The 22,328-nt window shown below is 44.8% G+C and overlaps 1 pseudogene; it reads left to right on the top strand.

Annotated features, from left to right (window-relative positions):
- The window catches only part of LOC141157692 (calcium-activated chloride channel regulator 1-like), a 310,073-nt pseudogene that overhangs the window by 110,600 nt on the left and 177,145 nt on the right, over positions 1 to 22,328 (top strand).

The following is a 22,328-nucleotide window of genomic DNA, read 5'->3' on the forward strand; positions in this document are numbered from 1 at the left end:
CCTGGGTCAATCAGCGTTGTCACCACATTCTACAACTCCTGCACCTCGCCCTCCTTCTCCTCTTCAGCCTCCATCTCTGAAATGACCACATCAGTTGGAAGCTAGAAGCACTGCCTCAGCCAAATGGCAACAGGCTCTGCTTAAGCTTATCTGCTTAGTCGACAAACCGCACACCGCTGCAGAGTTGTTGAAAGCTGTAACAAAGTAAGCAGATCTGTGGCTCTCATCTCTGAACCTACAGCCAGACATGGTCATGTGTAACAATGGCCGGAACCTGGTGGCGGCTCTGAAGCTTGGCAACTTCACACACGTACCATGCCCGGCCCATGTGCTCAACTTAGTAGTTCAGCGGTTTCTTAAAACCTACCCAGATCTGCCTGAGCTACTTGTAAAAGTATGCCAAGTGTGTACCCATTTCTGAAAGTCAGCTACAGCTTCCACCACCCTTACAGCTCTTCAGAAACGTTTGTAGCTTCCAGCTCACCGACTGGTGTGCGATGTCACCACGCATTGGATCTCAATGTTGCATATGTTGGGAAGGATCTGATATCTGTGCCATCCTCCTAAACTTTAAGGACTCCACCAAGATAGTGAGTGGTGATGATGCCATAATTAGCATCACCATCCTGCTTCTCTGTTTACTGAAATGCTCTCTGTGTTATGTTCTGCAACTAAGAACTAAGGAATAGGAGGGAAAAGCTGTCCCTGCACTGAGACTCAGCTTAAACCCTACGCTGGGGTGGGTGCCCTATTCCTTGTGAATAGCCCCACCGATGATCCTGCACTGAACTCAAACGAAGACGTGAAAGAAGGGGAAAGGGTGTCCCTAAAAGATCTAAGGACTGGGAGCAAAAACCGGTGACCTCCTAAAGGATAAGTTAGTTGCAGAAACAAAGATTAAAGCAAACAAAGCTGATGGAACAAGAAGTCCCAGGATATCAATTGTCCTAAGCACAAAGAAATAACAAGGCAACTTAGCCAGAGCACAAGCGTAACAACACTGATGTCCAGCGAGGAATGGGAGACAGGTGCTGAGTAATAAAGAGTGAGGAGATCACGTGACCAGGACAACCAGCACTAGAGGAAAAGACTAGAAGCCAGCAAACCACAAAAAGATGGCCGAAAAGTAAAACAACATAGATTCTAACACTCTGCTCACAATTAAAAAGGACGCATTGCAGGCAAAGCACGATGAGATGGAGCAAGGAACTATATAGGTTGATGCTACGCAGACCAGCCTCATCTCATCTCAATGTGGATTGGGTGATAATGAGGAGGTGGCGCAGGAGGAGGAGGAGGAAGAGGAACAGGAGCTGGTTTCCTGCACTACCGACGGTACTACCCACACCACATTCATACCATCTGTTCAGCGTGGATGGCCTGAAGAGGGGGAGAACAAGGAGGAGGACCAGGAGGAGGATGAGGAGAAGAACATCGCCAGTTGTCCTCTTGGTGGGGACTGGGAAGTCTTGGCTGTTGGCAGTGTGGCACACATGGTTGAGTTTATGTTCCGCTGCCTTTTCCTTGACCCTCTTGTTGTACATGTTTTGGGCAACAGTAATTACTTGTTGGTCACACTTCTAGACCCACGCTACAAGGAGAACTTTCTATCTCTCTTTCTCATAGCGGAGAGGTCTAATAAAATGTTGCAGTACCAGAAGGCCCTTCTGACAACACTGGCGGCAGAGGTCACAGTTCCTTGGACAAAAAGGAGTACATGTGAGGGAGACACAATCTGGATGCAGCAGAGGCAGGGGAACACTGTCAAAGGTCTGAGACAGTTTTCTCAGACCCTCTTAGCTCCCAGGCCCTGATGCATGGGGTACTCTAACAAGGAGGGAAACGTTTTGGAAGATGCTGAAGGAGTACCTTGCTGACCGTACCAGCATCCTCCGTGATTCCTCTGTGCCTTACAACTATTGGGTATCCAATCTAGACACGTGGCATGAACTGTCTCTCTATGCCTTGGAGGTCCTGGCCTGCCCTGCTGCTAGCGTTTTATCAGAGCTACCATTGAGTCATCTGTGATTCAACAGAAATTTACAGGCAGTAAACCGATATTGCAGACCAATTGATTTTAGACAATAGCACAATATAGATATAATCGTGTTATCTGTATCCTCTATTAGTGGATTGTAGTTTATAAAAAGGATTAAGGGAAAAAATCTGCCCTTCTTTGTATAACTACGACAATATATAAGATGCGAGGGGGTCTATAGTTCTATTTTCTGCAGAGGGCAAAGTGCAATAATAATCTTATGCTCCCCCTGTGTAAATAATTTAAACCTCTCCTTTTTCATATAACCCCGATCATATACAGGATTAGAAGGGGTTTGTAGTTTTATATTCCGCAGAGGGTAAAGTGCAATAATAATCCCATGTTCCCCCTGTGGAAATAACTTATATTTGTCTAAGGGTTGGCAACTTAGCATACAGATGTATTGAGAATAGTCTAGACATTAGTTATTACACATTGGGTGATTGGTAATGGGGAATATTAATATCGTGAGTGTAATGCACACGCCCAGGCTGAGCGGCGTGTGCGTGTGATTCCACTGGACCGAGCCGGAGAGTGAAAGCCTAGAGGGGCGTAACTAGGTATTCACCCGATCCGACCAGGGTCGCACGATGGCATACGACGCCAGTGCACCAAGGAGGAACCGAGCAGAGGGACCAGGTGCTACTCCAGGACAGACCCCGGACACGGCTGTTGACCCACACAGGGGAATACAGGAACAGACAGGTTAGGCTGGCACAGAGACTGGTGGGTATAGGCAGGCATGACTGGTATGCAGGCAGGCAGGTATGCAGGCAGGGGGGTACAGGCAAGCACGGCTAGAGTGCAGACAGGGAGGCACTAGCAGGTAGGAACACAGGCGGGATAGGACCCAGTACACACTGGGACTCAGGAACAGAACCACAGATGTGGCGGACAAACACAGCAGAGTAAGGCCGCCCAGAGTGGTGAGCGAGAGCAGGGCAAGACGAGACCGCCTAGAGCGGTGAGTGAAAGTAGAGCAGGATGAGGCCGCCTGGAGCGGTGAGCGAGAGTAGAGCAGGATGAGGCCGCCTGGAGTGGTGAGCAAGAGTAGAGCAGGGCGAGGCCGCCTGGAGCGGTGAGCATGAGTAGAGCAGGGCGAGGCCGCCTGGAGCGGTGAGCAAGAGTAGAGCAGGACGAGGCCGCCTGGAGCGGTGAGCAAGAGTAGAGCAGGACGAGGCTGCCTGGAGAGGTGAGCAAGAGTAGAGCAGGACGAGGCCGCCTGGAGCGGTGAGCAAGAGTAGAGCAGGACGAGGCCGCCTGGAGCGGTGAGCAAGAGTAGAGCAGGACAAGGCCGCCTGGAGCGGTGAGCAAGAGTAGAGCAGGACGAGGCCGCCTGGAGCAGTGAGCAAGAGTAGAGCAGGACGAGGCCGTCTGGAGCGGTGAGCAAGAGTAGAGCAGGACGAGGCCGCCTGGAGCGGTGAGCAAGAGTAGAGCAGGACGAGGCCGCCTGGAGCGGTGAGCAAAAGGGTCAGAGCGGAGCAAGGCGGCCGGAGCAGTGAGCAAGGCAGAGCAGACTAGAACCGCCGGAGCGGAGAGCAAGGCAGAGCAGGAAGAACCGCCGGAGCGGTGAGCAAGGCAGAGCAGGCTAGAACCGCCGGAGTGGTGAGCAAGGCAGAGCAGGGGGGACAGGGAACAGACAGGAAGGGAAAGGCAGAACCAGAAACCCACAGGGTACTTGCAGTGAAGTAGCGAGTGGACCACAAACTCACAAACGGAAGTACAGTGACAACGAGCAGGAGTTAGGTACGAGTTCAGACTCTGCAGAAAAAGGAAAGGTACGGACATAGAGAAACACAGGAAACAGGCTAGAAGAATATACAGACAAGAACAGACACAGTAGCAAGATACAGGAGCGGGTCTAGATATTCAGCCCCTAGAAGGCGGGAGGAACAGGCCAGGAGCGTGTTCAGACAGGACAGACAAGATACAGGAGCGGGTCTAGGTATGCAGCCCCTAGAAGGCGGGAGGAACAGGCCAGGAGCGTGTTCAGACAGGACAGACAAGATACAGGAGCGGGTCTAGGTATGCAGCCCCTAGAAGGCGAAACGAACAGGCAAGGAGCGTGTTCAGACAGGCCTGGAAATACAGCCTCCAGGATAGGCAGACAAGCAAACACAGAAGGGGACCCGGCACATTCAGAGTGAAAGAGCACACTGAATGAAACACAATGCTCAGGCATGGGTTAATTGGAGCAGCTGGTTTAAATACCAGGTGACAGACAGCAATAGGCTGAGGACGCACAAGTGGTGTGCCTGCAGCAGGTACAAAAAGCAGGAAGTGATCGGGCGCCGCCCTTAAGCAGCAGAAACAGAAGCAAACAGACAGCATGGAGGGAAGCCAGGGAGACATTCTGGATTGGAGATCAAGTGCGCGCTCTTGCACAGTGGGAGATGGACCACTATGCAAGGACGCCGCCAGGTATGTTACAGTGAGTATGACCCGTGTGATAAAATAGGGGACATACAGGATAGACTGCATTCAGTACGGTGGTTTTTTTCATAGTATTTTAAATATTTATAATAAAGTATCATTTTTTAATTATTGCTATTCCACCTCAGTCAGTGAGTTTTGTGTATTTTTGGTGGTTATAATATATTTTGAGTTGTTGGTCCTCAGTCAGTGAATCCTGCTGCTAGCGTTTTGCCAGAGTGGGGTTTTAGTGCTGTCGGGGGTATTATAACTGATAGGCGCATCCACCTATCAGCAGAAAATGCTGACAGGCTGACTTTTATCAAAATGAACAAGGACTGGATTGGGCCAGACTTCTCGACACCACTGGATGATAGCAGCGGAACATAGACGAAATACTCAAGGGTGTCTGGGTGTGAAGAGGTGCATGGGAATAGGCCCTCCAAAATAACTCACTGAATTTGAGTTTATTTCATATCGTCCTCCTCCTTATCCTTCTCCTCATCCTCCACCACCATATCACCAGGGTGACCATCATGCAACGCCCACATACTTTTGTAAGGGTGTTTATGATGCCCGTAGCAACTATTTTTAGAGGTCCACCTCTAACATTATACATAATATATATGTATACCTCCCAGGGTTAAATGTTTTTCAGCCCGTGCAATTAGTGCACGGGCATTACCAGTCTAGGAGACCCACTCCTTAATAGTGGAAAATGCATTTTTTACTGAGGCCCTCCACTACGTCTCTTCAAAGGGGTATTAGAGTGCGTCCTAATTTTTGGCAGCCCTTGCACTTGCTGTATACACAATAACAGTATAGGAGACCCGCTCCTTAATAATGGGAAACATTTTTTAGACTGAGGCCCTCTACTACGTCTCTTCAAATTAGTATTGGAGCGCGTCTTAATTTTTGGCAGCCCTTGAACTTATTGCATACACAATAACAGTATAGGAGATCCACGCCTTAATAATTAAAAAAAAAAATTTCTATGAGGCACTTCAATACGTCACTTCAAATTGGTATTTGACTGAATCCTAATTTTTAGCAGCCTTGAACTTGCTGCATACGCAATAACAGTATAGAAGACCCACTCCTAAATAATGGGAAGGCCAATTCAAATCGATTCTATATTCCACAATATTAACTCTTTTCTGAAATTTGTGTATGGGTGAGCTATCGCACTATGGATAGCGTATTACACGCATCCAGACAGGGATTATTGCCTCATACTCTTGCTGCTGCAAGCAAACCAAAAAACTATATATAATCCCTTTGGATACTGCTGTTAGCTGCTTTTAGAATAGGGACAGGTGCTAGGTATCATCAGCTGGAAATGAGTGTTCATATTCTGGTCATATACATATCTTCCACAGTGCATAACTTCATTGATTCTCTCCATGCACTCGTTGACCGATTCATAATTTTTAACAGTGATCTGAAATTAGAAATTGATGAAAGTAGGCAGGCTTGTTTGCGTTCCTTAATAGTTTGATGGTGCAACATGCCGAAAAAAAACTTTATGGAGCCGGTTAAATTCTATTTTTTATTCTACTATATTACCTCTCTTATCGGAAATTCGTGTACGGGTGACCTATAACAGTTGGGATAGCGTCTTACAGGCATCAAATCAGGGATTATTGTATTATACTCCGTGCTGAAAAAAAAATTCTATTCAATATTGATAATGCTGTTAGCTGATTTTAGAACAGAGACAGCTGCTAGATGGTACCATCAGCTGGAAAGGACTGTTCATTCTGGTCAGATACATATCTTCCATAGTGTATAACTTGAGTGACGTTTTCCATGCACTCATTGACCGATTCATAATTTTTACTGTGATCTGTACACAGAAATTAATAAAGGTTGACAGAAATATATCATAGTTGACAAAAATTCATCGATGTTAGCAGAAATTTTTCAAACTTAAAAAAAGTCCTGATTTTTTGTGTTCATTCGCAGTTTCTTTGTAGCTTCTGTATGTAAAAGGTAGTGGTGGGAGACTTCATGCTACTGAAGCTGGAATTACCACTTCAGAATTCTCCAGTGCTTTGTTTCCATCCATTTCTGGGTGCTTCTTGAATTATGTTTGGGGTCATTGTCTTGCTGGAAGACACATGACCTAGGAAGCAAAGCCAGCTTTATGACACTGGGCACTACATTGCAAACCAAAGTCCTTTGGGAATCTTCACAATTCATATTGCCTTGCACACAGGCAAGGCACCATGTGCCAGAGTCACCAAAACAGCCCCTAAATATCTTTGAACCTCCACCATATTTGACTCGAAGTACTGTGTTATTTTATTAGTAAGCCACATTCCATTTACAGTAAACAGTTGAATGATGTGGGTTACCAAAAAGCTCTATCTTGGTCTCATCTGTCCCCAAGATGCCTGCTGGCACTCTATAAATTGTAAGAGCTGCCTGCTGAACATCCATAAACTGCGAGTGCCGCTTGCTGAACATCCAAATTTCAAACTTTACAGAATTTACATACGAAATAGAAATTTTGACCACCTCAGATGGATACGGCTGTAACATCCGTGGCGGCTTGCTGGCATGGCTTACCACCTCCCACCATGCAAGACCGCTATCTTACCTATCTGTCCAGGCTGCACACTTTGCTCCAGTACCTGAGTTTCCAGGTCCTGTCCTGTATCTTGTCTGTTCCACCACTGGGGGCTGCATACCCAGGCCTGTTACCTGTATCTGTGACTTTTAGTCTGTCTCTGCCACCCTGGGGGATGAGTTCCCAGGCTCGTTCCGGTATCTTGTTCCTGGTTCAGTTCCTGTCTGAACTGTGTCTTAGCCCGTTAACTGTTTGTCTCTATGTCCGAACCTTCCCTTTTCCTGTAGTGTCTGAACCTGCACCTAACTCCAACTCGTTGTCTCTGAACTTCTGTTTGTGAGTTTTGTGTACACTCGCTACTTCATTGCAAGTACCTTGTGTGTATTTGGTTCTGCTTGTTCACCGCACCTGCGGTTTTGCTCTGCTCTGCTTGTTCACCGCACCTACGGTTTCGCTCTGCTCTGCTCGTTCACCGCACCTGCGGTTCCGCTCTGCTCTGCTTGTTCACCGCACCTGTGGTTTCGCTTTGCTCTGCTCGTTCACCACACCAGCGGTTCCGCTCTGCTCTGCTTCTTCACCGCACCTGCGGTTTCGCTCTGCTCTGCTTGTTTACCGCACCTGTGGGTTCACTCTGCTCTGCTTGTCTACCACACCTGCGGGTTTTGCTCTGCTCTGCTTGTCTACTGCACCTGCGGGTTTTGCTCTGCTCTGCTTGTCTACCGCACCTGCGGGTTTTGCTTTGCTCTGCTTGTCTACCGCACCTGTGGGTTTTGCTCTGCTCTGCTTGTCTACCGCACCTGCAGGTTTCGCTCTGCTCTGCTTGTCTCTGCACCTGCGGGTTTTGCTCTGCTCTGCTTGTCTACCGCACCTGCGGATTTTGCTCTCCTCTGCTTGTCTACTGCACCTGCGGCTCCATTCCTGTATCCCAGTCTGTACTGGTCTCTATCCTGCCTGCATTCCTACCTGCCAGTACCAGCCAGTCTGCATGCCAGCCGTGCCTGCCAGTGCTCACCTGTCTGCATGCCAGCCATGCCTGCCAATACCCACCTGTCTGCATACCAGCCATGCCTGCCGTTACCCACCTGTGTATATGCCAGTATAACCTGCCTGTTCCTGCATTCCCCAGTGTGGGTCAACAGCTGTGACCGGGGTCTGACCTGGAGTAGCACCTGGTCCCTCTGCTCGGTTCCTACGTACAAAAAGCTCTATTGAAATAGAGGTAACTAGAATATGTGTAAACATGAAAAAACCTCTAAAAATAATTTTTATTCTGATTCCTTTTAAAACACACCAAAAAAACCCTGTGATATGCAAGTATGAAGGTTCATGATTATATCAAGATCCGTCCAAAAATCCCTTAGGGACTACTTAGCATTGAGTCAAAAATGGAAATAGATAATCACACATGGGTCAGTGAAGTCTTAAGCATGATAAACATTCATATACAATATAGACTTAAAACTGCCTTATCTTAAAAAGCCTCAACTGATACTGCCTGTCATGGAGGTTGGCACCCTAGTATACGAATCTGGAGCCCCCATTCAACGGCGGCTGTCCCTCACTTTCCCTGCTAGACCCTGATAATGTGAGTTATAAACAGTTAATGAGTGACTGCCTATTCTAATGCATTTTTCATACTATGCTAATAGATAAATAGAGAATGCAGCATAATGGCAAACTTATCTGATATTCTGGAAATCACCCCAACGCGTTTCCCCTTCCTGTAGGTTCATCAGGAGGCCAAATGTACAGAACTCCAGAAAATCATGAGTGAAGATGTCGCTCAATGAAGGATATGGCAGGCTATGCTAGTATGTGCCACGGCTGTATTTAGATATCGTGCTCAATCATAGCCCCGTAAATCTCGTACACCTACTTCTGATACCATCCTCCCCATCCTGTATTGTCTCCTGTCTGCCGATTGAGACTGCGCATGCCCAGTACCCAAGACGCTAGAGGTCGCTTTCTAGACCGGAAATGACGTTTGCGTTCCACGATGACCCGCAAAAGTGGTCGACTAGTTCGCGCCTGCGTCTCACCGTCATTTCCGGGAACGTCTCCATACTTGCGTTCCAGGGTGAGGAGCAGGAGATTACTGCGCACACATCTCCCTGGGATAACCGCCTCAATATTGCGACGATAGAGAAAAGACTTCCCCGCCTATAATCATTCCTGGCTTAATAGTTATGATAATAATAACTCCTACAGGAGAATAGTATCTTTAACAAGTATACTTATATATATACATAACAAACTCACTATGGCCCAGGGAAGTTCTAGTCCCTATGGAGATCATAAAAATAATAGAAAGGAGAGGAGGGGATAGTAGATTTTTTGATCCACTCAGGGAAATTAAAGATTAATATATGTTGATTTAATATATATATATTCTTCCCCCAATGGGGAACCTCCAACTTGGAGGTATAGAGAAGACATCCTCTCAGCAGTGTATTCCCATATATCAGGACATGGGTGGAAGTAAACAAAACAGGTATCAGGCTAGAAATATACAGGCATAGAGAGAAAACGCGCAGTGGGGCTTCTATAGGAAGCATGTATAGGAAAGCTGCTCATTTAGCCCCTTAGGGGCCACAGATTTTGATCTGAAAATCCATTCAGTTTCTTTTCTGAGGATTATCTTATTCAGATCACCCCCCCTTGTTTTTGGTCTTATACGTTCAATCATATTAAATGATATTTCCTTCAGTCGTCCGCCATGTAACTCATTCATATGACGTGCAATGGGGGTGTCACGCTTATTCCTAATGACTCCTAAATGCTCACCCACCCGCACTCGTATCTCTCTAGTGGTTTTACCCACATAATCCTTTGGACAAGTACATGTCGCTTTATACACAACCCCCGTCAACCTACAGTTGCCAAAATCTCTCAAAGAAAATTGCCTGCCAGTGGTTGAGCTGGTGAAGGTTTTACAAACATTCATCCACTCGCACCTACTACAGCTGCCACATCTGTAATATCCACAAGGCTTTCTCTCTAGCCAAGTACCAGGTTTGGTTGGTTTCTGATACAGGCTATGTACCAGGCGGTCATCAATAGATTTACCCCTTCTGTATGTAATACTGGGGACGGGGGGGATTAGGTCCTTGACATTTGGATCTGCTAGCAAGACCCCCCAATGTTTCCTAAGAATTCTAGACACCCTCTCTGATTGATTATCAAAGGTGCCTATTATTCTTAGAGTGTCCTTTCCCTGGGGTTTGTCTTTTTTAGGATTGGCAAGAAGTGACCCTCTACTCCTACCCAAGGCCTCTGAATAGGATCTATCAAAGACTTGAGACGGATATCCCCTTTCATGGAACCTAGTGTATAAATCTGTGGCCTGTTCTCTAAAGATGCCGATATTACTGCAATTTCTCCTCACACGTAAAAATTGGCCTTTTGGAATGCCACGCTTTAGAGCCTCGGGATGGTGGCTATCCCACTTCAGAAGGCTATTTGTTGCAGTCGGTTTGCGATATGTACATGTACTGATCGATCCATCCTTCTCCACCCTTATTCTCAAGTCAAGGAAGGCTATATTATCAATCTGGCATTCATATATGAAGCAAAGTCCCAGTCCATTGATATTGATGGTACCAATGAACCGTTTGAACTCAACCTCTGTACCAGACCAGAATACCAAAATATCATCAATATATCTGGCCCAAAGGCCGATGTGTGGATGCCACCATTGATCCTCCTCTCCAAAAATTATTGTTTCCTCCCACCAGCCCAGGAACAGATTGGCATATGTGGGGGCACAGGGACTCCCCATTGCCGTGCCCCTGAGCTGGTGGAAGTACTTGTCATTAAAGAGAAAGTAGTTGTGAGTGACAGTAAAGCGCAACAGGTCCTCTATCAGTCTATTATGATCATCGCATTCTAATGCCCTCATTTTCAGGAAGTGTCTCACCGCCTGGATTCCAGCTTCATGAGGGATGCTGCTATAGAGGGCCTCCACATCAATGGAGGCTAAATAGGTGGTTTCCTCCACAGCAACACCCTCCAATTGGGTCAAGAGATGAGATGTATCCCGAACGTAAGATGGCAGGGATACAACAAATGGGCGCAAAAATTTATCAATGTAAATGCCAATATTTTGAGACAGACAGTCAATGCCAGCAACTATGGGGCGGCCCTTTAATGGATTCACTCCTTTATGGATTTTTGGAAGAGCATAAAAAGTGGGTATCGTTGGTATATCGGGTTTCAGGTACAAAAATTCATTATTTCAAATTAGACCTTTTTCTTTTACCCCATCCAGAATAGCAATCAATTTTGAGGTATAAATGCTGGTTGGGTTCTTTGGGAGGACTTCATATGTGTCTTTATCTTTCAATATCATCTGACACACTGTAAGGTATTTAATATGATCCATCAATACAAGGTTACCTCCCTTATCTGATGCTTTTATTATCAGATGTTTGTTATTTTCCAGTTTCCTCAAAGCTTGTAGTTCCTCAGTGGATAAATTGGAACATTGGCCACTGTCTCTTGGAATTTTACACAAGTCTTGTTCAACCAGATACGTGAAAATATCAATACTGGTAATCTCATTATTCAGAGGCATCCTTGTACTCCTATTTTTTAGGTCCATAAAGGGCCCTTTCCCCCTTACCCTTGCTTCTTCCCTAGTCCCTTCCTGTAGGAGTCCTATTAGTGCTCGATAGGACTCAATATCGTCATCTGCCAGCCCCAGTTTATGGCATTGCTCCCTGACATGATTTTGAAAAAATAATTTCCATTTCAAAGTACGTCCAAAGAGGTTAATATCCTTGACCCAATTAAAACAGTTGAATGGGTTGGTTGGCACATAATTGTTATGATCTGCTACAAGCACTAAGGAAAGACAGGAGATCTGTCCCTACAATAGAACTAAGCTAGATCCCTACGATGTAACGGGGAACCTGATCCTGGGATCAGACCCGCTAAAGTCCTCAGCTAGTCTGAACGAAGACCTATAGATGTGAGGGAGGGATCCCTACAAGAACTAGGGACTGGGAGAAAGATGGACACCTCCTAGCAGAAATTGTAGCAGTAAAAAGACAAACAAACAACATAGAACATAGAGGACCTAGCTAAACTGACTGAGAAAGGTTACAAAGCACCTGGCTAGCTTAAGAGTAGAAATTACAATGAAGTCCAGCATGGCCAGAAGGGCGGATCAGGATTAAATAGGCAAAAAATGTCATGTGTTCAGCAAGATAGAAAAAACCTAACAGGAGAGTTCTAACAGTACCCCCTCTTATAAGAGGATCCTCCAGATCCCCTAGGCCCAGGCTTATCAGGAAACCTCTTGTGAAACGCTCTGACAAGTCTGGAAGCAGAAACATCATCCGCCCTCACCTATGAGTTATCTTCGGGGCCGAAACCCTTCCATGCGACGAGATACTGCAAACTCCCTCTATACCGTCTAGAATTTAGGATGCGGGAAATTTCATATTCCCCGTCCTCCATCACCGGAGGAACAGTGGCAGTGGCATCTCTATCTGATACATCAGCTTTTTTCAATAGAGAAACATGAAACACCGGATTAATCTTCCAGGAGGTGTGAACCTCCAACCTAACAGCAGATTGATTAACTACCTGAAGCACCTTAAAGGGCCCCACAAACTTGGGACCCAATTTTTTAGAAGGAATCCTCAACCGCAGATTCTTAGAGGACAACCAAACCATGTCACCAATAGCAAACAATACCTCTTGCCGTTTCCTATCAAAGTACCTCTTAGATTTTTTGTTAGCCTCCTGAAGATTACCACGCACATCCGTCCAAACTCTTTCCAAATCACCGGAAAAACTCTCCTCCTCAGGCACAGCCGATACCAATTTGGAGAATGACCCAAAAGACGGATGTCTCCCAGAACAACAAAAAAAAGGCGAACACCCAGCAGAAGAGGATGTATGGTTGTTAAGAGCAAATTCAGCAAGTGGCAGAAACTCAGACCACCCCTCTTGATTGTCTGCCACAAAACAACGCAAGAACTGCTCAACATCCTGGTTCTTCCTTTCTGTCTGGCCATTAGACTCAGGATGATATCCAGATGAAAATGACAAATGAACTCCCAACCTGTCACAAAAGGCACACCAAAAACGAGCCACGAACTGAGGACCCTTATGAGAAACAATGTCAGTAGGAACACCATGGAGTCTGACAATTTCCTTGACAGAGGCCTTAGCGAGTGTCTAAGCGAAGGGCAGTTTGATGAAGGGAACCAAGCGACACATCTTGCTAAAACGGTCCACGACCACCCAGATGACCGTGAAACCCTCAGAGGGGGGAAGGTCAGTAATAAAGTCCATAGCCAGATGTGTCTAAGGGGCACTAGGAACCTCCAGAGGGCAAAGCAACCCCGCAGCAGGAGCATGCGAAGACTTAGATCTAGCACACACAGTACATTGACGCACCCACTTAATGACTTCCTTCTGCCATCCAGGCCACCAAAAACTGCGACCCACAAGTCTCTTGGTCTCAGAAATTCCTGGATGACCTGCCAACCGAGACTCATGACACTCAACAAACAAATCTCTCCTAAAGGTCCTAGGCACAAACAACCTCCCATGGGGAGTGTTAGATGGGGCATTCTCCTGTGCTTTAAGAATCTCATCTTCCAAAATGGAGTCCAATGCAGCAATCACAACACCCTCCTGTAAAATTCTCTCCTCCTCCTCAGCACCGACCATGGGAGAAAAGCTGCGAGACAAAGCATCAGCTTTAACATTCTTGGTACCCGGGATGTAAGTAACGGAAAAATTAAACCGCGAGAAAAAAAGTGCCCACCTAGCCTGACGGGCATTCAAGCGCTTGGCAGCATCAAGATAGATCAGATTTTTATGATCAGTGAAAACCTGAATGGGAAATTCAGCACCTTCCAAGAGATGACGCCAGAGTTCAAATGCGAGTTTAATAGCCAGCAATTCAGCAATTCCCGATTACCAATATCGTAATTAAGTTCAGTCTCAGAAATTTTTTTTGAAAAAATGGCACAGGGATGTACTCCATCCTTGTTTTCCTGAGACAACACCGCACCGACCCCCACAGAAGAAGCATCAACCTCAACCAAAAACGGCTTAGTCACATCAGGCTGAATAAGGATGGGGGCAGAGCTGAACCTCTCCTTTAGAAACACAAAAGCTTCAATGGCCTCAGTAGTCCACTGAACCGTATTAGCACCTTTCCTGGTGAGATCGGTCAGTGGTTTAACAATAATAGAAAAATTTTTAATGAATTTTCTGTAATAATTGGCGAAACCCAAAAACCTCTGTATCGATTTCAAACCAATAGGCCTAGGCCATTCCTGCACAGCTTGAACTATCACCGGGTCCATCTCAAAGCCCTCGCTGGAGATAATATAGCCCAAAAAACTAATTCTCTGTACAGCGAACTCACATTTCTCTAGCTTAGCAAAAAGCGAATTGTCAATTAATAACTGTAATACCTCACGTACGCTCCGCCAATGAGACTCCAGATCAGGCGAATAAATCAAAATGTCATCCAAATACACAACCACATTTTTGCCGATCAAAGGTCTAAGGATGTCATTAATAAGATTCTGAAAAAATGCTGGTGCATTGGTAAGACCAAAAGGCATAACCAGATTCTCAAAATGACCCACAGGAGTGTTAAAAGCAGTCTTCCATTCATCATCCTCCTTCATGCGCAACAAATTGTATGCCCCCCGGAGATCAATTTTAGAGAACCACTTGGCCCCCACTAACTGGTTAAAAAATCAGGAATCAATGGCAGTGGGTAGGGATTGCGTACAGTAATTTTATTAATCTCGCGAAAGTCCAGACAGGGACGTAAACCGCCGTCCTTTTTTTTGACAAAAAAAAATCCAACAGCCACAGGTGACTTAGAAGGTCTGATATGACCGGCGGCCAAGCTCGTCTGTATGTATTCCTCCAAAGCCTTTCTCTCAGGAATAGTAAGATTAAATAAACGACTTTTAGGAAGAGTCGCTCCAGGGACAAATTCAATGGTACAATCATAGTCTCTATGGGGAGGCAAAATTTGCGACTCCTCCTCAGAAAAAACTTTCCAAAAATCCTGAATAGGTACAGGTAATTCTCCTTTATCCACAGCAGCAATGCGCCAGTTACAACACTTGTCATAACACTTAGGGCTCCAGGACTTAATTTCATTGGTAGACCAATCCAGTACAGGATTGTGCAATTTTAACCAGGGTAACCCCAAAACTACTGGAGAAGGCAAATTATTTAATACCACCAAATCCAAATTCTCTTTGTGAATACCATTAATAGTGAGGGGAAATTCATAAACCTTGTAAGTAACACATTTCAAGGGAGAGCCATCGACAGAAACCACGGCAATAGGGGATGACAAAGGTTTGGGTTTTAATTTAAGTTTTTCCAATAATCCCCCATCAATCACATTCAGAGTAGAACCACAATCCACAAATACCCGAAATTCAATTAATTCTTCCTGAGCTGCAGTAGTAGCAGAAAGAAATACACCTTTAGTGTTTAAACAGGCTATACGGGCGTAACTGACCTTTTTTTTTTCTTTGTTCATACGAAGCACACAGTTCTTAATGAAATGGTCAGATTTCCCGCAATAAAAGCACAAACCTTCAGAAAACCTGCGGTCTTTTTCCTGAGAGCGGGGTGACATCATCCCAATCTCCATCGGCTCTCCAATGTCAGTACAGACCCTCTCAAGACTCGGAGCTGACATGGCAGAGGATTTACTCTCATTAACCCTTGCACGCAGTCTCCTGTCCACCCGTATAGCTAATTGCATAGCCTCCTGCAAGTTTCCAGGTGTAGGATAAGCAATCAGCAGATCCTTAACCCTTTCACCTAGCCCAGCGAGAAACAAACTTTTCAAAGCTGAATCGTTCCACCCCACCTGAGCAGACCACCGACGGAAGTGAGTACAATAATTTTCCACATTACCTGATCCCTGCCTCAAATGTCTCAATTCCGTCTCAGCTGATGAGACACGATCAGGATCACCATACAACAACCCCAAAGCAGAAAAAAAACTATCCACTGATCTAAAGCACGGATCACTAGGTTGGAGAGAAAAGGCCCATCCCTGAGGTTCTTTGCGCAAAAGTGACATTATGAACCCTATGCGCTGTGATTCATCACCAGAGGATCTGGGTCTCAAATGAAAATACAACAAACAAGCATTTTTAAAGGAAAAAAATCTTGTTGTTCACCAAAAAATAAATCAGGCAAACGTACCTTTGGCTCCACAAAATGTGCTCCAGAACAGCTACTCACGTGTTGCTGGAGCTCGGCCACCTCCAGAGAGAGTCCCTGCAGGCGTTGAGCCAAATCCTGAACCGACTCCATGATGGAAACTGGAGATCTTTCCTTAGAGATATTTTTGGGCTGGACTTACTGTTATGATCTGCTGCAAGCACTAAGGAAAGACAGGAGATCTGTCCCTACAATAGAACTAAGCTAGATCCCTACGATGTAACGGGGAACCTGATCCTGCGATCAGACCCGCTAAAGTCCTCAGCTAGTCTGAACAAAGACCTATAGATGTGAGGGAGGGATCCCTACAAGAACTAGGGACTGGGAGAAAGATGGACACCTCCTAGCAGAAATTGTAGCAGTAAAAAGACAAACAAACAACATAGAACATAGAGGACCTAGCTAAACTAACTGAGAAAGGTTACAAAGCACCTGGCTAGCTTAAGAGTAGAAATTACAATGAAGTCCAGCATGGCCAGAAGGGCGGAGCAGGATTAAATACGCAAAAAAGGTCATGTGATCAACAAGATAGAAAAAAATCTAACAGGAGAGTTCTAACAATAATTTAGCCCTTTTTGGAGGACCAAATATTCTTCTCTTGAAAGTTTATACGAAGTCAGATTAATAATTTGGCCCTTATCCGTCAAGGTCTTTTTCTCAGATCGTAATTTAGAGGTGCCCTCCTTCCTAAAAAAGATAATTGTGAGGTAGAGGTAGATGAGGATGGTGAACATGTATCTATGTCCGTATTTTGGGGACCCTCTCTCCATGCGACCCCCTGCCTTGGTCTGTGCCTTCCTTGCCATCTTGTCTTGTAGGGTCTGCCTCCACCACGTGAGAGTCCTCCCCTAATTTTATCTCCTCTCTCAGTATCTGATGTTTCAATATCTGATGAAGAAGCATCAGTTGTGGGTCTCGGATCAAAGTTGTAAGCTTGATTCTCTTTAAATTCAGCCAGATCACGTGTAAATTGATTATGTTTTCTCTCTTTGAGAATAGATTGAAACTTCTCAACAGAGGATTGTAACGAGTTTTCTTTTCTATTAAAGTATGGATCTGCTTTATATTTTTGGGCCTTCTCTATTAATTCGTTCAATTTTTTAGTCGAGTCCTCTAGTAATGTTTTTTCCTCGCTGAGGAGGATTTCCATAAATCTAAGTGAGGACTCAACTGATTCTTTTGCCCAGACTGCCTGTAATTGAGTGCTTGCAGTACGAGGTGACGGTTGAATCGTAATTCTCAATCCTTTTGGTACAATACGATTCTTTATATAGCTTTCTAGGCCTTTTATTTCCCACCAAGCTTTTATATTAGATTTATACGATGAATACAGATCTTTAAAGAGGGTTTTTAGGGAAGGACTCTCACTGCTCTCGTATGGGGCTCCAGTCATGGAAAACACCTGATTGGCCTCCTCCACCCACGTCTCTGTGTTTATTGGACCTGAGAGAAAGCTTGCCATACTCTAAAATCGGTTTAAATGTACAAAAAGCTCTATTGAAATAGAGGTAACTAGAATATGTGTAAACATGAAAAAACCTCTAAAAATAATTTTTAATTCTGATTCCTTTTAAAACACACCAAAAAAAACCTGTGATATGCAAGTAAGAAGGTTCATGATTATATCAAGATCTGTCCAACAATCCCTTAGGGACTACTTAGTATTGAGTCAAAAATGGAAATAGATAATCACACATGGGTCAGTGAAATCTTAAGCATGATAAACATTCATAGACAATATAGACTTAAAACTATCTTAAAAAGCCTCAACTGATACTGCCTGTCATGGAGCCCCCTGAATCTGGTGCCCCCATTCAATGGTGGCTGTCCCTCACTTTCCCTGCTAGACCCTGATAATGTGAGTTATAAACAGGTAATGATTGACTGCCTGTTAGGCGTTTGTCTGATGCTGGATTTGAAATGGGTCCAGGACTTTCTGTGGTCTCCCATTCCAGTCCAGTCAGGGCTGATGCTGCTCAGTATTGCCATCAGCCCCAACGCCTAGCTGGTCCGCGAGCCCTGCTTGTCTCCCAGGTAGCTGTGCCTAGCAATGTTAAGCCTGGGTTGCAGAGTGAGACAGGGCTTGTGGAATCTAAGTCCAGGTTTTGCCACACTGAGCATGTCCGTGACCTGGCGGCTCATGATTGGTGGGTTGGCACCCACATGACCCGGTGACCTGGCACCGCCTGATTGGTTCACGGGTAACGTAAGATTGTGCGAACCGTCTTACCCTTCCGTGTGCCTGTTCCGGTCGCTCTCTCCTCCGTGCAGTTAACTGAGATAGAGCATACCGCTTTACCTGGTCCGGTGTGCTGTTAACACGGACGGGTTATCTGTTTAGTTGCCCCTTTTCCTTTCCACCCGGAAAGTGTTCAGCAGCAGTCCATTAGGCTGCATTGCGGACCCCGGGGTCGGTTGCGTTCCATTAAAATAAAGTTGTCACCAACCGCCCTCCTAACACTGCCTATTCTAATACATTTTTCATACTATGCTAATAGATAAATAGAGAATGCAGCATAATGGCAAACTTATTTCATATTCTGGAAATCACCCCAACGCGTTTCCCCTTCCTGTAGGTTCATCAGGAGGCCAAATGTACAGAACTCCAGAAAATCATGAGTGAAGATGTCGCTCAATGAAGGATATGGCAGGCTATGCTAGTATGTGCCACGGCTGTATTTAAATATCGTGCTCAATCATAGCCCCGTAAATCTCGTACACCTACTTCTGATACCATCCTCCCCATCCTGTATTGTCTCCTGTCTGCAGATTGAGACTGCGCATGCCCAGTACCCAAGACACTAGAGGTTGCGTCGTCAACGAGCAGGATGCATCGCTTTCTATACCGGAAATGACGTTTGCGTTCCACGATGACCTGCAAAAGGGGTCGACTAGTTCGCGCCTACGTCTCACCATTATTTCCGGGAACGTCTCCATACTTGCGTTCCAGGGTGAGGCGCAGGAGATTACTGCGCACACATCTCCCTGACATAACCGCCTCAATATTGCGACGATAGAGAAAAGACTTCCCCGCCTACAATCATTCCAGGCTTAATAGTTATGATAATAACTCCTCATGATCCAATTACAGGAGAATAGTATCTTTAACAAGTATACTTATATATATACATAACAAACTCACTATGGCCCAGGGAAGTTCTAGTCCCTATGGAGATCATAAAAATAATAGAAAGGAGAGGAGGGGATAGTAGATTTTTTGATCCACTCAGGGAAATTAAAGATTAATATATGTCGATTTAATATATATATATTCTTCCCCCAATGGGGAACCTCCAACTTGGAGGTATAGAGAAGACATCCTCTCAGCAGTGTATCCCCATATATCAGGACATGGGTGGAAGTAAACAAAACAGGTATCAGGCTAGAAATATACAGGCATAGAGAGAAAACGCACAGTGGGGCTTCTATAGGAAGCATGTATAGGAAAGCTGCTCATTTAGCCCCTTAGGGGCCTCAGATTTTAATCTGAAAATCCATTCAGTTTCTTTTCTGAGGATTATCTTATTCAGATCACCCCCCCCTTGTTTTTGGTCTTATAGGTTCAATCATATTAAATGATATTTGCTTCAGTCGTCCGCCATGTAACTCATTCATATGACGTGCAATGGGGGTGTCACGCTTATTCCTAATGTCTCCTAAATGCTCACCCACCCGCACTCGTATCTCTCTAGTGGTTTTACCCACATAATCCTTTGGACAAGTACATGTCGCTTTATACACAACCCCCATCGACCTACAGTTGCCAAAATCTCTCAAAGAAAATTGCCTGCCAGTGGTTGAGCTGGTGAAGGTTTTACAAACATTCATCCACTCGCACCTACTACAGCTGCCACATCTGTAATATCCACAAGGCTTTCTCTCTAGCCAAGTACCAGGTTTGGTTGGTTTCTGATACAGGCTATGTACCAGGCGATCACCAATAGATTTACCCCTTCTGTATGTAATACTCGGGACAGGGGGGATTAGGTCCTTGACATTTGGATCTGCTAGCAAAACCCCCCAATGTTTCCTAAGAATTCTAGACACCCTCTCTGATTGATTATCAAAGGTGCCTATTATTCTTAGAGTGTCCTTTCCCTGCGGTTCCTCCCTGGTTCAAGGAGTTGACTGAGCCTTCGTGTGACCTTGGTCGGACCAGGTTAATACTTAGTCACGCCCCTCCCGGCACTCCACGGTTCATGGTCCAGTGGGATCACTAATGATGCTCACGCCAGTCAGTCCGGGCGTGTGCGTAACAATGGCTATGCAAAGCATAGCTGGCTGATGCCCTTCTAACAATAGTGAGGGACAACTACTGGCCCTTTAACAATAGTAAGTGCCGCCTCATGGCCCTCTAAAAATAGGCTTTGTGACTTTCAGAGTCCCTCTTTCATAAATGAAACAGGATGTGTCCGATCATGTCTCACACACCTCATGGCCAGATAAGATAGTAAAATGTTAAAATTACATTTACTGGTGAATGTATTTTTCACTGTTGAAAGCAATGCAAAAGTGCAAAAACGCATCAAAAACACTATGTGTGAACATAGTCCAAGGTGTGGAGGAGCAGTTTTGTTTTTGGTTATTTATTTTTCCTTATATACAAGTCATTACCCTGGAAAAAATGTTTTTTAACATAAAATCAATTTTAGCTTTGTTTTTATATGTTTTAATGTCAGTCCGTAAAAGTGCGTAATACTCTGACAACGTTGTTCATGGCAGTGACCCGGGATTCAGAGATGCTTCCAGGGTCCTTCCCCATGCTGTTCCAATGTCATTTCAGCACTGTTTCCATCAATTTGACCAATTTTTAGGCCCCCTCCTGACCTCAAGGGGCAGAGGGGCACCAGAAAAATGCTCAGGTTTCCCATTGACTTACATTGGGCTCGTTAATTAGGTTGATCATCCAAGCATTACGATTTACTCAACCCGGGTAACAAGTACCCAAGCATTTTAGTGCTCGCTCATCACTATTCCACATCCATAAACTTAGATTTAGGAGGTAAGATCCTGCCATCTGCAGTCTTTAATGGGGGAGGAGGCTTGAGAGAGTCTTCTAAGATTTGGAACTCTGTGATAGAATAACATTTCTTTGACTTACATAAAAATATACAGCAGTAAAAAAAATTCAAAGCAGAAGTTTAGAGCTAAAAAGGTCATAATGGTGGAAATGCACTTTATGGTGCGTTAATTGAATGCTTGTGTAAGGGAAGCATGTAATGTTTCACAGATTGTTTCAAAAGTAAATTTAACTGCAAGTACACATGTGTATAAAACTGTTTTAAACTCTCCCTTTTAGATAACTGAATTTTGTGATTCCGGTAATCATAATATTGAAGCTCCAAATCTACAGAACAGAATGTGTACTCTTCGCAGCACGTGGGAAATCATCAAGAACTCTACTGATATAAGCGACACACCGCCAAGATCTGACTTTAATATTCCCTCCCCCAACTTTATTATGATACAGCCTGGAAAAAGGGTGGTGACTCTTGTACTTGATGTTTCTGGAAGCATGAATGCTGATGTAAGTTATATGATAGATATAAGATATAATTTATTTTAAGGTTCGTGTCATACAGATGGAGTCATGATCTCCAGTTTCTCACAAACAAAATCAATAATTTATTTCAACAAGCCAGTAAAACCCTTGAAAGGCTGCAGTCCAAAACGCAACCATGAGAAGGCCACACAGACACATATAGCCTACACATATGCTGGCAGAATATAAGAAAGACATACAGTAAGGTCCAGAAATATTTGAACAGTGACATACGTTTTGGCATTTTAGCTGGTTACCAAAAGATATACAAGTTATATAATCAATATGAGCTTAAAATTCAGACTCTCAGCATTAATTTGAGGGTATTCACATTTTAGTGGAGTAAGGGTTTATGAATTACAGCTCTTTAATATGTAGGTGCCATTTTTAAAGGGACCAAATGTAATTGGACAGTTATCTCACAATCTCTTTAATGGGCTGCATGAGCTTTTCATTCATTAATCCATCATCAATTAAGCAGGCAAAAGGTCTGGAGCTGATTCCAGGTGTGGCATTTTCATTTGGAACTGTTG

Source organism: Phyllobates terribilis, unplaced genomic scaffold (assembly GCF_046119375.1).
Source record: "Phyllobates terribilis strain yellow unplaced genomic scaffold, ASM4611937v1 Scaffold_8__6_contigs__length_399053987, whole genome shotgun sequence".
NCBI classification, from domain to species: Eukaryota; Metazoa; Chordata; class Amphibia; order Anura; family Dendrobatidae; genus Phyllobates; species Phyllobates terribilis.